Source organism: Camelus dromedarius, chromosome 35 (genome assembly GCF_036321535.1).
Source record: "Camelus dromedarius isolate mCamDro1 chromosome 35, mCamDro1.pat, whole genome shotgun sequence".
Classification (NCBI taxonomy): domain Eukaryota; kingdom Metazoa; phylum Chordata; class Mammalia; order Artiodactyla; family Camelidae; genus Camelus; species Camelus dromedarius.
Window position 1 is genome coordinate 3,742,393 of NC_087470.1, and position 15,919 is coordinate 3,758,311.

The 15,919-nt window shown below is 40.4% G+C and overlaps 1 protein-coding gene across 2 annotated transcripts in view; it reads right to left on the bottom strand.

Annotated features, from left to right (window-relative positions):
• The window catches only part of LOC135319942 (uncharacterized), a 140,285-nt gene that overhangs the window by 21,459 nt on the left and 102,907 nt on the right, over positions 1-15,919 (bottom strand). For both annotated transcript variants that reach the window (XM_064482273.1, XM_064482272.1), the window contains 2 exons: positions 7,160-7,345; positions 4,473-5,281 (listed from right to left, as the gene is read on the bottom strand). The gene's annotated coding sequence lies outside the window, so the exon portion shown is untranslated. The remainder of the gene's footprint in view (positions 1-4,472; positions 5,282-7,159; positions 7,346-15,919) is intronic.

Below are 15,919 nucleotides of genomic sequence, written 5' to 3' on the forward strand. Positions count from 1 at the left end.
GGGTCCCCTACCTGCATTCTCACTGTTGAGTCCCTTAGTAATCTTCTACCAAGGCACCAGCATAGAACCACGCGATCAGTATTTTAGGTATAAATGAGGAAATTAGCTCATTCAGTTCTAAAACAAAAACCCTAAAGTAAATACTGAACTTATTTACAGATAAAGAAAATTGGACACAAACAAGTACAGTTTCTTCCCCAAGTTCACAAAGCTAATAACTGGTAAAGGCAAGATTTGAACTCATCTGTCTGATTCTAAAAACTAAGTTGGAAATCCCTTTCGAATGGGAAGGGTCCAGCAGCACAGCCTATCACCCTATCTTTGTTCAGATCTAGCCTTAGACAGCCTGAGACAGCACCCCATTACTATGGAACTTGAGGGCAAATGATAACAATAAGGATTTTATATCCAGTAGTTTCTTAGGTATCATTTATATAAACTGTCAGCAGGACAGCAGAAAAACTCTGGGAAATATGAGTGGGTCCAGGGCTTTTTGCTGATTAGAAACTCAGTCTTTCAGGACAGAGTGACCTTCCCATGAGAGGCCACACGGACCTAAACTAAAGACAGCTGAGCAATGAAAACTAGCAAGACCCTGGAACTCAAGCAAGAAGGATCCCTGCCATCTCCCGCCCTGTTGCCTCTTCATCTACGTGGACACGAAGACAGAAGACCCAGGTTCTTGTCCAAGTTACACCATCATGGATTCTCACCCATAAAAATTTACGACTCTATGCTGTCCTAAGTCCTTTCCAACTCAAATATGTTGACACCAATATCTCAGCAGAATGTCTATGTCTCCACAAACTCTCTTCTATAAGAATAGTTCTATGGCCACAAAGCAGAAATCCAATTAAAAACACCATGCACTAAGCAAGGTGAAAGTCTGCGTAAGAGACTTTGCTCTCACGCTCAGTGAATGAAAACTCAGAAAAATTGGTCCTTCTCCCTCAGCAAGTTGTAGGTAGGCTGATTGTGTGTGTGTGTGGGTGTGCATGTGTGTGTGTAAATCAAATACAATGACGTCTGGGATCTGTACAGATTTTTTTTATGTTACTGTCATATCATGAGGATGAGACACCCTTTAAAGTAATTTGAATCTAGTTTTCTGAGAGAGTCTCAGGATCTTTTGGTGGAGGAGGGAAAAGGAAAGGAGGAAAGAAGTAAATGAAGCAAAGGAGTAAGAATACTGCAAGGGAAAGGCAAGACATTAATTTTGTTCCTCATTGCATCACAAACAAATTACGGACTGGCTTTGCCCCGATGTCCTGTCGAGCACTGAGTTGCAGATGAAGAGGTGACAGCCCATTTCTCACTGAGCTTGTGACTGTACGTGGCATCTTATAGAAACAAATCATTTACCCTGATCAAACACTCTAGCAGCAGGCCGTAATTCTCCTATTTTGAGAGATAAGAAAATAGGAGTTCAAAGAGGGTAGATAACTTGACAAAAGTCAGAGGACCAGTAAATAAGAGAGGATGAATTCAAACTCAGATCTGAATGCAGAGTCTGATCTTCCCACTCCCAGGACTGGAAAATCCTTAACACACAGACTCCCCAGCTCCCCTGCAGTGTTCCTGGCGCCAAGCATTTCCCATGGCGATGGACTCCAGTTCTCACAGACACAGCGCTCTGTGCAGCCAATGACCTTGACCAGACCTTGATCATCTACCTGCCACGCCCACCAGGCTTCACCATACAGGTAGGAAAGCTGGCTTTCAAGTGCATACAAAGCCACCCCTGGTCTAACCTGGGCTCTTCTGGGGCTTCTCCAGCCTAAAGGCAGCCATGAAAGTGCTCACAGTTTGTACATGAGCCACACTACCTCTCTCCATCTGTCTCCACACCTATACTTCTTAGCTATGACCATTTTGATAATATTGGAAACAAATTTTTAAAAACACAAAAGAAAGGATCCTCGAACAATTACTTAATACTTACAATTTTAAATGATTTGTTACAAAGTGAGTATTTACAAACCGAATCTGCCTTCCTAGGTGTCAGTTTAAACAGTTAAAAAATATAATAGCAAAAAATTCTCACTTACAAAATTAACAAAAACATCAACAATAATCTGGAATAAACTCAAAATTAATGCCCATGTTGTACATGGAGAAAACTACAGGACTGTACTGAGGGGTAAATAAGAGGTGTGAATGTAGAGACATCAACATATTGCATGGAGGAAAACAGTTTTGTAAAGATGTAAGTTCTCCTAAAAATAATTCAAAACTTAATAAAAATCCCATGAATACTCTTATCTGACTTTTTTTTAACTTGAACAAAATATTTTAGAATTCTTCAGGAATAATAAAGTCATAATAATAGCCAAGAAAGTTTGGGATGGAAGAAAAGAACAAAAAAAATCACACTGTCAGATAATAATTAATTTTTACAATATGTAAGATATGGCGCTGGATTAAGGAAGTAAGATTGACAGAAATATAGCATGAGCTCAAAAAGAGACTCTAGTGTACATAAGTATTTTGTGCATGTGGGATTTCAAATCAAAGAGCAAAGTATGAATTCAATAATTCTCCTGGGACAATCAGAGAATCACCTGGAAAGAACAAATTCTATTCCTGTCATAATGACCACAAAAAAAATTACAGATAGTTGTTTAAATATTAAAATACTAATAACAGCAAATACAACTCTTTGCTCATATTAATTCAAGTTCTCCTCACTATAACAAGTACTATTATCATCTCCAACTTAGACATTAAATAAACCTACATAAGAGATTTATACCATTATAAGAAAGTATTTCTAAGAATAATAACAAAGATAAAACCCAAAAGGAAGACATTTACTATCTTAAGAATATTTTGAGCCACAACGAAAATAAAAAACCTACTGAACAAAATGAAAGGCAAGAAATGACAGAAAAAGCTCTGTGATACATGTTGATGAAGACAAGGGGTTAATGTTCATAACATACAAAGAGCTGTCACAAAGCAACAAGAAGCTCCCTCACTTAAATGTGTGCAAAGGACAAAAGGGATCATTCACTTTTAAAAAGTCAGATGACTAATGAGTGAAAAATGCTCAATAACTCACTGGTCATCAAATACAAACTAAAACAATGAAAAAGCAATTTTGCTTATCATATCGGCAAATATTTGTAAAAGATATTCTAGCTAGTGTCCATCTGTGAGAGAACAAACTGTGAGCGACATTTTGGAGGACGACATGTCAATGGATATGTAAACTCTGAAAAACGTGTGTACACACAGAATCAACTCAACTTCTAGGAATCATTTCATTTAGAAAAAAAATCAGTTCAAAAGATGTACTCATCAGAGCATTTACACAGCACTGTTTACAATGGTGGGATGAAAAGCTGAAGTGAAATCATATCCTGTGATAGAGAATTGGTTACATAAGTTATTCTACAGATTTTCATTCCCCACTGGAGAAGCAATTTCTAGAGTCACTTGAAAGGAGCCTGTGATGAATGTAAATATCACATCCAGGGACAAAATTTCCAGAAGCCTTAACTAAAGGAATACTCATACAAGATCACAGGTATGTTTGTACAAGAGGGATGCCAGTCAAACATCCTTTCTGAAAGTGGAAAATGGAGAAAACTTAAGGGTCCAACATCAAGAAAATGATGCGGTAAATCACGGCGAGACGTGGGCTCTGAAGGGGCCGGCGATTCGGCATTGTCCAGGGCCTTGTCCACATCACTCTCCCACCAAAGGTCTCCTTCCACAAGAGACCACACCTGCACATCAGGAGACCCCTCCATTCTATCTGAAAGGACCAGGTGAGTCTGGAGTGGGAGGACGTCTATGATATACCCGTGAGTGAATAAAGCGAGCTGCAGAACACATATAGTACGGTCTTATTTTTCAATAAAGCATATATATACACACATATACATAGATTTCTCATATACGTGTATGTATGTAGGTATGTATGTATTTATGGGTATATATATATATGTCATAGGCATAAAGGTCATGAAATATATACACCACATTGTCAACAGCTTTTACACTCAGGAAATAAGGGGAAGGGAGTTAGGGGCCTTTAAGTACCACCACAGTTCCCTTTTCAGTATTTCAGTTAAGTATACTTGAATTTAAAAGTTTATTTAAGTCCGAAGTAAAATGGACGATGCCTCCACAAGACAGAATGCTATACTGGTCATTAAAAATCATGCCAGGGGAGATAGAATATTGCAGAAAAACATGTAATAAGCCGAATGGAAAATGGAGGTCTCCACACAGTAAACAGGCACAGAGTGATCGCTGGTTTTTATGACAGAGGTGATACACACTGAAGAAAAGAACAGAAAATAGAAGTTAAAGTGTTAATTACTGTCTCTGAGTAGTGGGACAAGGATACCCTATTTTGCCCCTTTTTTCAGACTTATTATATTAAATACACATTATTTTTCATCTGAAAAAATCATTTTTAGATGTCTAGTACCATGCATTGGAGAAAATACATGAGTACTTACATAAATAAATAACTAGGAGACACCGCAGCAGCGTCACACAATGTAGAATGGGCGATCCTGAATAACAACGCACAGTTACATAAGGACCCACAAATTGAGAGCACCTGCTGTAACAGGGCATGGCCCCCTTCTATTTGTCAGTTGTATCTTCAGGGCTGAGGCAGTTCTGAGCACGGCCAGTGTCAGTGCTGGTGTCTGGATGGATGCCACTGGAGGTGAGGGCACCTGCATGCCGAGAGGAAGAACAGAAATCATCCTCTGCTTTTTCTGTCTTGTTTCTTTGTTACTTTTAAAGAGAGGCATAAATAAGATAAACTAAATCTTCCCTGCTGAAATTTAAGTAATGAAACATTTTTTAAAGTCTTCACAGCTTATATTCTGCCTATAACTGTCTTTACAACAAAGCATCATATTTATTACATGTTAATTAACTCAATTAACTCCCTGTTGAAGCCTATTAAAGAACATGAAATGCACTACGTGAAAGCACCACGCCTGCAGTGACTAACTCAGCTGTCTTGAAGGCAGTGCAGTCACCCCCACCATCCCGTGGCCCTGAGCTCCTGATGCTGCTAAGAGAGCATGCTGCCGCCTCAGATGGAGAGGAACTGTGAAAGCATTTTCTGAAGTCATCAGCACTGACAAAACATAACTGACAAATCCCAGGCTTCTTGGAGGATGTCATTTTCGGTTTCTGGCCAACACCCGTCAATGAGCAGAACCACCCCATTCCGAGCCATGGGACACACGTGGGAAGCAGTTTTGGAGAAATTTCCATGTATAGAATGTAACCAACTATACATAGAACTCTGAAAAAGGAAAAGATGAAATAGTCTGATTTTGGAAGACACTCAAAATATTCTCCTAAGCCTTAGTAGCTGGAAAGGCTGGGCTTCTCCTCAGCCACTTATTTATTTCACAGCCAGTGAGCATCTCCCACACACCCTGTTTCCCTGTGTCTGCTGGGAGCCTCAGGCACACTGTTGCTGTCGATCTTATAAGTCACAGGGCAGACGCGTGTCTCTCATGCTTGCCACCCTCACACAGGCTCGCCTCCTAGCCTCACTGTATGAACTTGGCCCCATTTTCTCACCTGCTTATTTGGTATCTGTTCTTCTGTAAGCTGCCTGAAATGCTTTTTGGAACAAGTCAGAAGAATGAGTGGGTAGAGAAATGGACAGTTGGACAGGTGAGAGGTGGGCAGACAGACAGAGAGACTCCAAGAAAAGGGGAACAAAGAAAATTCCCTATGCAGAACCCTCTTCTAGTCAGGGAAGAAAACCGCCACGGAGACGTGTGAAGAGGCAGGTGGCTTAGGGCTGTTTCCTGGATTCCATGAAAAGTCACACCAAGAGATGAGAGGGTAGAACTATAAATAATAAAAGAAAAAAGCATGCATGCTTGAAAAATATATCTACAATATGTACTTTCTAAAGAATAGATTCAAATCAGCAGGGCCCAATTACACAATCCTTGGGTATTTACAGAAATGAGAATCCCATCTCCAAACCACAAGGCATCCCTTAGGAGCACTGAGAGTCTTCACGGGGCGGTCATAAAGCCGTAACCGCAAAAGCTATGCTCTCCTGCACTTATGAGGAACGAGCAGCTGTGCTAGGGCTGCCCACGTGTGTCAGTTACACCCCCCAGCACCTCTATGGGGGGGACGCCTAGCGAGCCCCGTCTCTGCAGGACCGAAAACTAGTCCGAGAGACGCTAAGCCGGCCTACCAGTTCTCCATCTCACAGGACTGATCATTCCAGAGCAGGACTCGAACTCGGACCCACGTTTGTTATCACGGTTCTACCGTGCTTTGTGTGCTTATTTTGTGTATAATACATTTGTTTCTGGCATGAAAGGACATTTAATAAATGATCGGTTGTCTTGCCTATCTCTTTAGCTCACAATCTTTATATTTTTGAATTGTACTCTCTTCCCCTGGAGAAAGGAACGGAAAGAGCAGTGGTCAGAATGAGCTGGGGTTCCATTCTTTATCTGTTACCTCATCTCATCCAAGTCCCCAACCAGGGAGAAGGATCAAATATCCTCTTCATCTTTTAAAGAGAGGTCTCCAGTTATGGTGACTTACTCAACTCCAAAACCAAGTCTGGGGGAAGGGCACATGCAGCAACCAGAGCAGTATCATGTATAGGAAGGTGAAAAGAGCTCAGGGGGTCAGCCTGATTTAATTTCAATCGATAAAAGAATACCACACACTAAAAATACTAGCATGCAATGGATTGGCTCTTTCTTGACATCTAGCAAGTTTCCACAGCCCATATGTAACATTATCGTGAACTAGTGAAAGGAAGAGTCCACAGATAGGGAAAATCAATGCCACAGGCAGGCTGAAACCCAGGCTGGAGGAAAGGAAGGGAAAGGGCATAGTTAAGAAAAGGGGAAAGTCTGGGAAAAAGATATCATCACAAGGATTCTCAAGCATCATTCAGCAATCATAAAATCATTCATTCAAGAAAGAGTTACTTAGGTCCTATTTTGTGCAAGATTTTACAGAGGGCAAAGAAAGACCGCAGCGTCCATGTTAGCAGCAAGTGGCGGGGCTATAATACAGTTCTCATTCTGGTACCTTGCACATTTTTACTCAGTATAAAGGGAAAAAATAAAGTAAAATAATACTATGTAAACTCTACACATTGTTGAAATAAAATTAAAGAAGACCTAAATACCTGGACAGACACACCACGCACATTCCTGGATCAGATGACAGTGCTCTTGGAATGTCAGTGCTCCACAGAGCGATCCATATATTCAACGTGGTCTCGATCATAATCCCAGTGGGCTCCTCTGCAGTAACTGACTAGCTGCTGCTACAATTCATATGGGAATTCGAGGGTCTCAGTAACCAAAACGTACTTGAAAAAGAAGAACAACGTGAGAGGACTTGTAATTCTCAATTTCAAACCTTACAACTGTATCTCCAGGTGAGATTAGAGGCCATTTTAACTTATTACTGTGTTTATCCTTATTTTCTAAATTCTCTACAACGAATAAACCTGTTAGAATAAGAAAAATAAAAATTAAGGTATCTTTTAAAACATGCACAACGATTCATTCATTGGGAAAAAATTATTTTAACTATAAAGAGATAAACAAATATCTATTGAAAAAGGACTACTTAAAAAAAAGGGTGCATTTACATTTTTCATAAATTGAAAACTGAAAAGCACAAACATATCAAGTTTCCAGGGAGACAAATACAACATATCAACACTTATTTTCAAAAATTCTAATTGAACAATGAAAACTCAAGAAAGGGAATATCGTGATTGACAGCCAACTGCAAACACATGGAGAGCAAAGGCCTAGAAATCACAGTTCCTTTAAATCTGCTACTAACTCAATAGGAGAGGAAATTCCTCCCTGAGGGGACAGTGGAATCCCATGCATAAGACAGGATACACAGTACAAACTGCACTAGAATCTGGGGTGATTTTCTTAGAACAATTCTCAAGTTACAACATTGCTGAAAAACTATAAAAACACTGACAGACAGATTAAAACACACAGTCATATATATTATATAGAAACATATGAAGTCTGCTCCCATATTACATAGAAATACAAACATATTTGTGCATTTATAGGCACTGATTACTTTATCTCAGATAGAATATTTCAACTAAAACAAAAAATCAATACACACCTCTTGTCAAATCTAGTTGATAAGTTACTCTTCTATGTAACCATAATGTGTCTAAGATAGATCTAAAATTAGTGAAAAAGATCTTTGTATGGTTTCTTGAATTCTTCTCAAAATTCCAAGCTTAATTTTAAAATAGATCTGAGCAGTATTTCTATATTATCTTTTCCCTTGTGAAATGAACAACATAGTCTGTTGTCAAAATTCTGTCCTTACAATGATTCACGAGCACCGTATCCTCACAAAACTGCTGGACAGCAAGGCGCTATCCAGACACTGTGACCAAACAAATGAAACACAAGGAAGACAGTGACACTATTCTGGAGGGCATATAATCTGTGTCAACACTGGGTTTTTATTTGATTGGTTTGATTGGGTAGCAAGATGAAATCAATCAAGTACTTTCTTCTTTGAGCATGCTGTAAGTCATGACTCTTTTCAGTGTCATGAGCAGGAAAGAGTTAAGCATGACTTGATTAGGTCAAATAACAACAATCATAACCGGAGATTGAGTAATAAAGAAGTTAACTGAAAGCAATACTTCTGCCTACATGAGACCTAAAATAAATCTACACTGATATCCGAAAGGAAAATGAGGAGATGAGGTCCCCAAAGAGAAAACAAACTAACAAGAAATCAAAAACGGAAACAGTTTTTCATTAACGATTCCAGGAAGGAGTGGAGCATGTTGGTGAAAAGCACAGATGTTGGGGACAAACATGAGGGTCTGAACTCCCACAGCACTGGGTAGCTGTGACACTGATATGTCAGTGAAATTTTCTGCATCTCAGTCTCCTATCCATAGACTGGGGACAACAACCGCACCCATCTCCTAGAACGGTCCTACGAATTAAGTTATTTTATATATAAAATTTTAAATAAAATACCTCAGATTTTATATAATACCCCAAAAGCACAAGGAACAAAGAAAACAGAGATAAATTGGAGTTCATCAAAATTTAAAACTTTGCTTCAAAGGGCACCATCCAGAGAGTGAAAAACCAATACACAGGAGAAAATTTTTTCAAATCATTTATCTGATTAGGAATTTGTATCTCCAAATGAAAAAAAAAAAAACCCTACAACTCAACAATAAAAAGGCAACTCAATTAAAAGGTGAATAAATGATCTGAAAAGGTATTTTTCAAGGAAAATATACAAATGGCCAATAAGCACAATGAAACGATGTTCAATATCATTAGCTCTAAGGGAAATCAAGTCAAAACCACTAGAAGAAACCGTTTCACACCCACAACAATAGGTTATATTAAAAAAAAAAATAACAAGCACTAATGAGGACACAGAGGAAGCGGAGCAGGCAGCAGTTGCTGGTGAGGACGTAACACAGCGTGGCCACTTTGGTAAACAGGCTGGCAGGTCCTCAGGGAGTTGAACATTTGGTTTCTGAATGACCCAGCAATTCTGCTGTCTGGGCACACACATAAGAGAACTGAAAACAAATGTCCACATAAAAACTCCTAAAGGAATGTTCGCGGCGACACTACTCATCACAGCCAAAAAGCAGAAACAACCCAAATGCCTATCACCTGATGAATGGGTAAACAGTGGGGCCCAGCCATACAGTGGAATATTATTCAGCAATAGCAAAGCATAGAGTACTGACACAGGCCACAACGTGGACAAACATTGAAAACGTTACTCAGTGTGAAAGAAGTCAGTCACAATAGACGGTTCCACTTACATGAAGTGACTCGATTTAAATGAAATGTCCAGTACAGGCAAATACACAGAGAGAGAAGAGTGGCTCATTGGGGCTGGGGGACGATGGGGAAGATGGAAATATCTGCTTATGCATACGGGGCTTCCTGTTGGGGGGAAGAAAATGTTCTAAGATTGAATGGGATGCACAATTCTGGGCATAGAGTAAAAACCGCTGTATATTTTAATGGGTGAATTGTATTAAAATTGTTAAGAAAAAAAGCACCTCGGGCCAGTACCTTCCCATAGTAAATGCAAATTGCTAAATTTTATTACAGGAAGAAGAAACTGCCCTCAGCATGAAAGCAGGAGATCAGCAAATGTGAGTTAACCGAAATTGGACAAGAGCATTTCACTTGAAACAGTTGCTGAGAGTACACGAAATATTCAGAAATAGGAAAATTAGTTTCACATCAAAAAGAAGCATTCTGCTTCAAATGCAGATCAAGGATTCTGCAAGCCAAGCTGCTAGAAATGACCAGAGAAGAAACCTGGTCTGTAAAACAAGCACCAGAGCCAGCAAGGAAGTGGTGATGAGGAAAGCAGGCGGCGGAAAATCTGGAACAGTTTGCTACAAATAATTTCTCTACTGAAAATTCAATAATAAAATGAAAGTGATGTAATGCTCTGTTGACCTCACGTGAATGGGCTTCCTTCGGTTCTCGACTGTTCTGTAACCCCGATTGAGAGATTCAGGAGAATCAGCATGGCTCCTGGGAGTCCCCAAATGACTGCCCACCAGCACGCTGACCACCATCACATCTGCCAGGGTGGAATTGCAGAGAAGAGACCAACTTCTGAAAGGAAATGTTGACAAGGGAAGAAAAGGCTGCAGTCAGTCCTGGGACAGAGGCCATCTTAGCAGAGGCCAGAAAGCTTCAGGTGAACTGCAGTTGCTCTGGGGCAAGAAGTGACCACGGCGGAGCATATCTCAATTCTCTCCTCTCTCTCCCTCGGGTAGGAGAGATAAAGCCTGCATACTTCTCACCTGGAACTGTGGCATCTGGCTGGCAGAAGTCTTACCAGCACGGAATGATTATTCAAGACTCTGTGTAAAAAGCCAGGAAATCGAGAGGGAGTAGGGAGCCAACTCCACGAGCCTCTCAAATGCTCCCATATTTATTGTGTATAATCAAAGGAAAAATTCATCAACAGTTGTGAGATAGTAAGGAGGAACTTCGGGAAAGACGGGATGAGGCAGAGATTGTAAAATCCACAATGAGTACAAAGGATTAGTGTATCTTTAGGGAAGTCATGGGGTGAGGGGAACAAGATACATTTTTAGATATGTGAATTACAAAGCAGACCACCAGACCAGCCAGGTCCTTGTTTTGGGGATAATAGACTATCTAACAGCACACAAGCCCAGCGTTTATTGCTGAGGGCCACGGTCCTTGCTTTGCAACCAGCAGAGTGATATCTAAAACCTCAACTATGCAAGGAAAGCATTTTCTCTGCTTTTTAAGGCAAGGAGACTGGTGTGAGGATGCACAGGCACTTGCTTGCAAAGCAGTTTCTAAGCATATTTTTTTTTTATCAAAGTTCACAGCAGGCTGGTGTGTGCTACAGTTTGTTAAACCAATCATGGGCTTTCACATGGAACCATTATGGAGGACACCCTAGGATGACAAATCCTGCCTCTGGGTCTTTTCCTGCCATCTTCAGACACTCTAGCAGGGTCTAGGCACATCCGTGAATAACGATCCTAAAGAACCACCCACACTCTTAAATCCTGGTGCTTGAAACTTAATTTTAGCTCTACACAACTTACCGTAGAAAAGTTTCAGAAATAAAAGATATGATATCCCTTTTATATCTCATCATATTACTGATTTTTCTGATTGCTCTAAGCTGCTTCTACTTGGTAAAGCACATAATTCTACAGGTCAACTCAGTAATTTCCATTGGGCATATCTATCCATTTTGGGCTCGCTAACTACTATTGGTCAAATATCGATACACTTAATTGATTTATTTGTTTATCAATTTCAGCCGGGAGGAGAGGGAGTGTCACTCTTTTCCTCAGCCCACCCTCAACAATTTTCTCATCAACTCAGGACTCCTGAAAACAAAACAAAGTATCTGTTTCCCTTCTACTCTTTCCACAAACACAACAGGAAACATCAGCCTGGAGAAAGAATTCAACACAAATGTTAAAACAAAAATCTACAAACCTGAAGCAACTCCATCTCCGAATCATGATACACAATGAAATGAGAGTAAGTGGGTCAGGCACAAAGCAGGCGTGAGCCTGACCACCTCATTTCTATTCTTCAAAGGAAGGAAGGTTTTTGTATTTTTTTATCATTCTTTGTCATTGTTTCTGATTATGCCAAAAAATAGTTTATGAAATAATTATGCACTGCAATAACAGATTTTTATTGTATCAAGTATAGATGGCATTCAGAGGGGATAGGAAAACCCAGCTCTGTAAAAAATGCAAAATTTTTTCCCCTGTTAATAACACGTATACAAAATGCCACAGAGAATTCAAATTCTTGTGGAGAGGAGCAAAAGCCACAAAACAAAAGCAAAGTCATTACAATGAGTCAATTCAAAATTCACTGGACAAACATGCTCAATGCATTCAAAGAATTTTAAAGGCACACTGCAAACCATTCACTTAATGATCTACAGGCTAGAGGAAGCATTTCCCTCTTTAAAAGACAACAGAATTCAATAGGGTGCCCCAACAAACAAGGACCAAAGAACAATCAGGTTTTTAACGGTTCTCATAAATCAGCATGTTCTAAAGATCAAAATCCAGAAATTTTAAACATTCATTCAAACCACAATGAAACAAGCATTTCAAAAAAAAAAAAAAAAAAAAAACCAAAGAAACTAAGCACACAGATCATGTACATAGATTAATATGCATGTCTTGTACCGCTGGAAGAAAGAACAGGCTATAGCCTTTTACTTGAAAAATAAAACTACTTTTAAAGATAACTGCTAAAACACATTTCACCATTCTTGTTGCCTTCAAAAATCTGAGGCACTTGTATCTGATCAGAAAAGCAATTCTGAGTAATAGTATGTTACAATTCAGCGCCAGTTTGCTTTAGAAGAAAAAAGAAAAGCTACTGTTCCTCAAATCCTGCACAGAGTGTGAAGTGCCTCCCGGCCTCTTTCTCCTCCCGTTTTCTAAGCTCATGCTCCCCAACCCTTCTGAAACAAGTATGACAACCTCTTATTCCCAATATGCCAAATGACAAAAGAATATCAATTTATTTGTGTAAATATATGCCTACACCTTGAACTTGAGGAGAAAGGTATCAGAAGTCTATATGGAACTTATTTCTACCTTCCTGAAATCACACACACAAACGTTCACACAGACACAGACACATACCCCCTGGATTACTGGACACTTCACAAGCTTAGGAATTCCAACTTCTAGAAGATAACTTTGTAGTTAGTTTAAAATACAATTCTGTCAGCTTTTGAAAGCCTTGATCATCTGCTAAACCATCCAAATATCAAAGAGACCCAATTAGCCTTCTCTGTAGAATGTAATTTCCATTGATGGCAAAACAGACCCTAAGAAGTACTGGATCAAAGACTCGTGTTTATCACTACCTATGATCGTTTTTAAGCACATTAACAGATTCAGAAATGTATGTCTCAACAACATTTATTCTTATTGAAATAGCATACGTGTTCAATTGTCTATACAGAGACTAGGTCACATGATGGTGTTTAAGATCTATTTTGTGTATTGCAATATTTATTTTCAAGTGCAGACAAGGAGGGTGTGTATTACTCAGTTGTAGAGCACCTACTTAGCATGCACAATGTCCTGGCTTCAATCCCCAATACCTCCAAAAAAATAAATAAAAATAAGTGCATATTTAAAAATAAGAATAAAGTTATAAAAAAATACAGACTAAAAACCACTGCAATCTAGCTGCTACAATTATACTAAAAAAACAAGGGTTTCTATCAAACACTGACTATATGCCAATCACAGAGACAATCACAAATCACACCTGACAACCATCACGTGTGATTCTCTGCTAACCTACTAAGTAAACACGGATGAGCAACCCGGCACTGCGGATGAGGAGACGGATCTCGGAGGAGCCGTGGACGCTGACCGTCCTGCTCCCCGCGACACCACGTCAGCCCAGGGCAAGCACTGACAGAGCTGCTCTGAGGGGACACTCAGCTGCATGGAGCCTTGGGGCACTGGGGAGTCCCAGAAAACACTAAAAATTGTTCAGTGAAAAACCAGCTCAAATATATTACATTGTGCAACATCCTTTAAACAGGGAACATGACTGAGACTTTTTGATGCCTCCGTGTCCTTTCCACCATCATCAATTATTTGCCCTCTCAGCGCGACCAGTGATGAACTGGACCCCATATGAAGTGCACTCAAATGGCAGAGCTTTTAAAGCTGTTTTATGAAGTTTGTAAGACTCTGTCTATGCCTCACACAGTCGGTCATCCATCACTTCTCACCAGTGTGGACGTACCACCTGAAATCACTCCTTTCTCCTTTTTAAAATCCCTTCATCTAATCCAGACTTTTCAACAGCAAAGCAGCAGCTCAACCACAGACAGTGGACAGCTTCTCACCAAATGGACTCGAACAGCCCATCGGACTACCTGGAAGCCCTTTTCGTCTATTAAACCCACTTCCGGCTACTTCATCATTTTCTGATTGGTGGACTTGGCCACCGACTGGCCAACTCATAGAGCTCCCAGCCTCACATCCTGGGGTGGGAGAGGACCCTGCTGTTTGGAGAAATCAGTGAGGAAGGCGGACATCCTCCAGCCAGGTCTGCACGGGTAGAAGTGCGACAGTGTGCTCAGAAATTATAGCTTTAGCATCCCTGGGCTCCCATGGACTGGTTTCACATTAACCAAACTCATGACACACTGATGCAAGAAAACCAGAAACTTATTAATGTAACAGAAGAAGTGAAACTATAAACCAGACTGAAATATCAGAGTTCAACCATGAGTACATTTTCTCCTCCACAGCCCAATCACGGGCAGGCAGTCACATGGCAACCATGGACAGAAGCAGAGCAGGAAGGGTTTGTAGATTAACTCAATGGACTAAATTTCTGTTATACGAACAGATCTACTGCCTAGAAAATAATTAACGCTAATGACAGTGCACACTTCGTGGACAGTGGCTGAGACATGATAGTGAGCACCTGTGTAACTCTACTTTCCCTGTCATTTCTGGGCTAACTGATGCAAAGTGGTACAAAGATTCAGGGATGCAGATACCTCTAAACACCCAAAGCCCATCGCTGGGAGCCTCAAAACCAGACAGCCAGGGTTTAAATACCAGCTCTGCCACTTACTAGCTCTGTGACCTTGGCCAACTTACTTACCCTCTCCGTGCCGAAATTTCCACACTGTAAAACTGGGATAACAATCAAACCTTCCTTACTCACTTGTTGAGAAAATTGAAGGATTCATTTCTGTAAAACTCTCAGAAAAGAATGTAGCACATTTTTGGTGTTCAACAAATGTCAACTTAATATAAAAGTGATTTACAAGTCTCCCTTCTAATAATATTATGTGTTTCCTGGCTAGTATAAGTCCCAAAGAAAATCCTTATTTCTCCTTTTATAAACTCTTGGGGAGCACCCTCCCATTCCATCCCACCACCTGTTTAAACTAGGGAGGGGATGCCTCCTCCCAACTCCTCTGGGCCATGGAGAGTGCTTCTCCCTTCATACCCCTGGCCACTGGATCACAGCTAGCCCTCGTCACACTAAGAGTGTGAGGTGTGAGTCCGGGGAGACAAGCAGGGAATGTGAAACCCTACCTTTCCCTCCAGTGTTGGTCACCATTGGGAAGCACCTGGGATGCTCAGCTCCATGTCAGGACAGCCCTGTGCATGAAGGGGCAGGTCCTCTCAAGGGAAGGCTCGCTGTGGCCCAGAGTTAACTGGGACAGGGTGAGTCTCTAATTCTGGGACACAGTATCATGACACACATTTTCCCACAGCCCTGAAGTTCATGGAGAATGTAGCTTCATCAGTAAGAAGACATTTATCGCCTGCCTACTCTTTTGTGTCATCTCTCAGTTGGCTGCTGGAGAC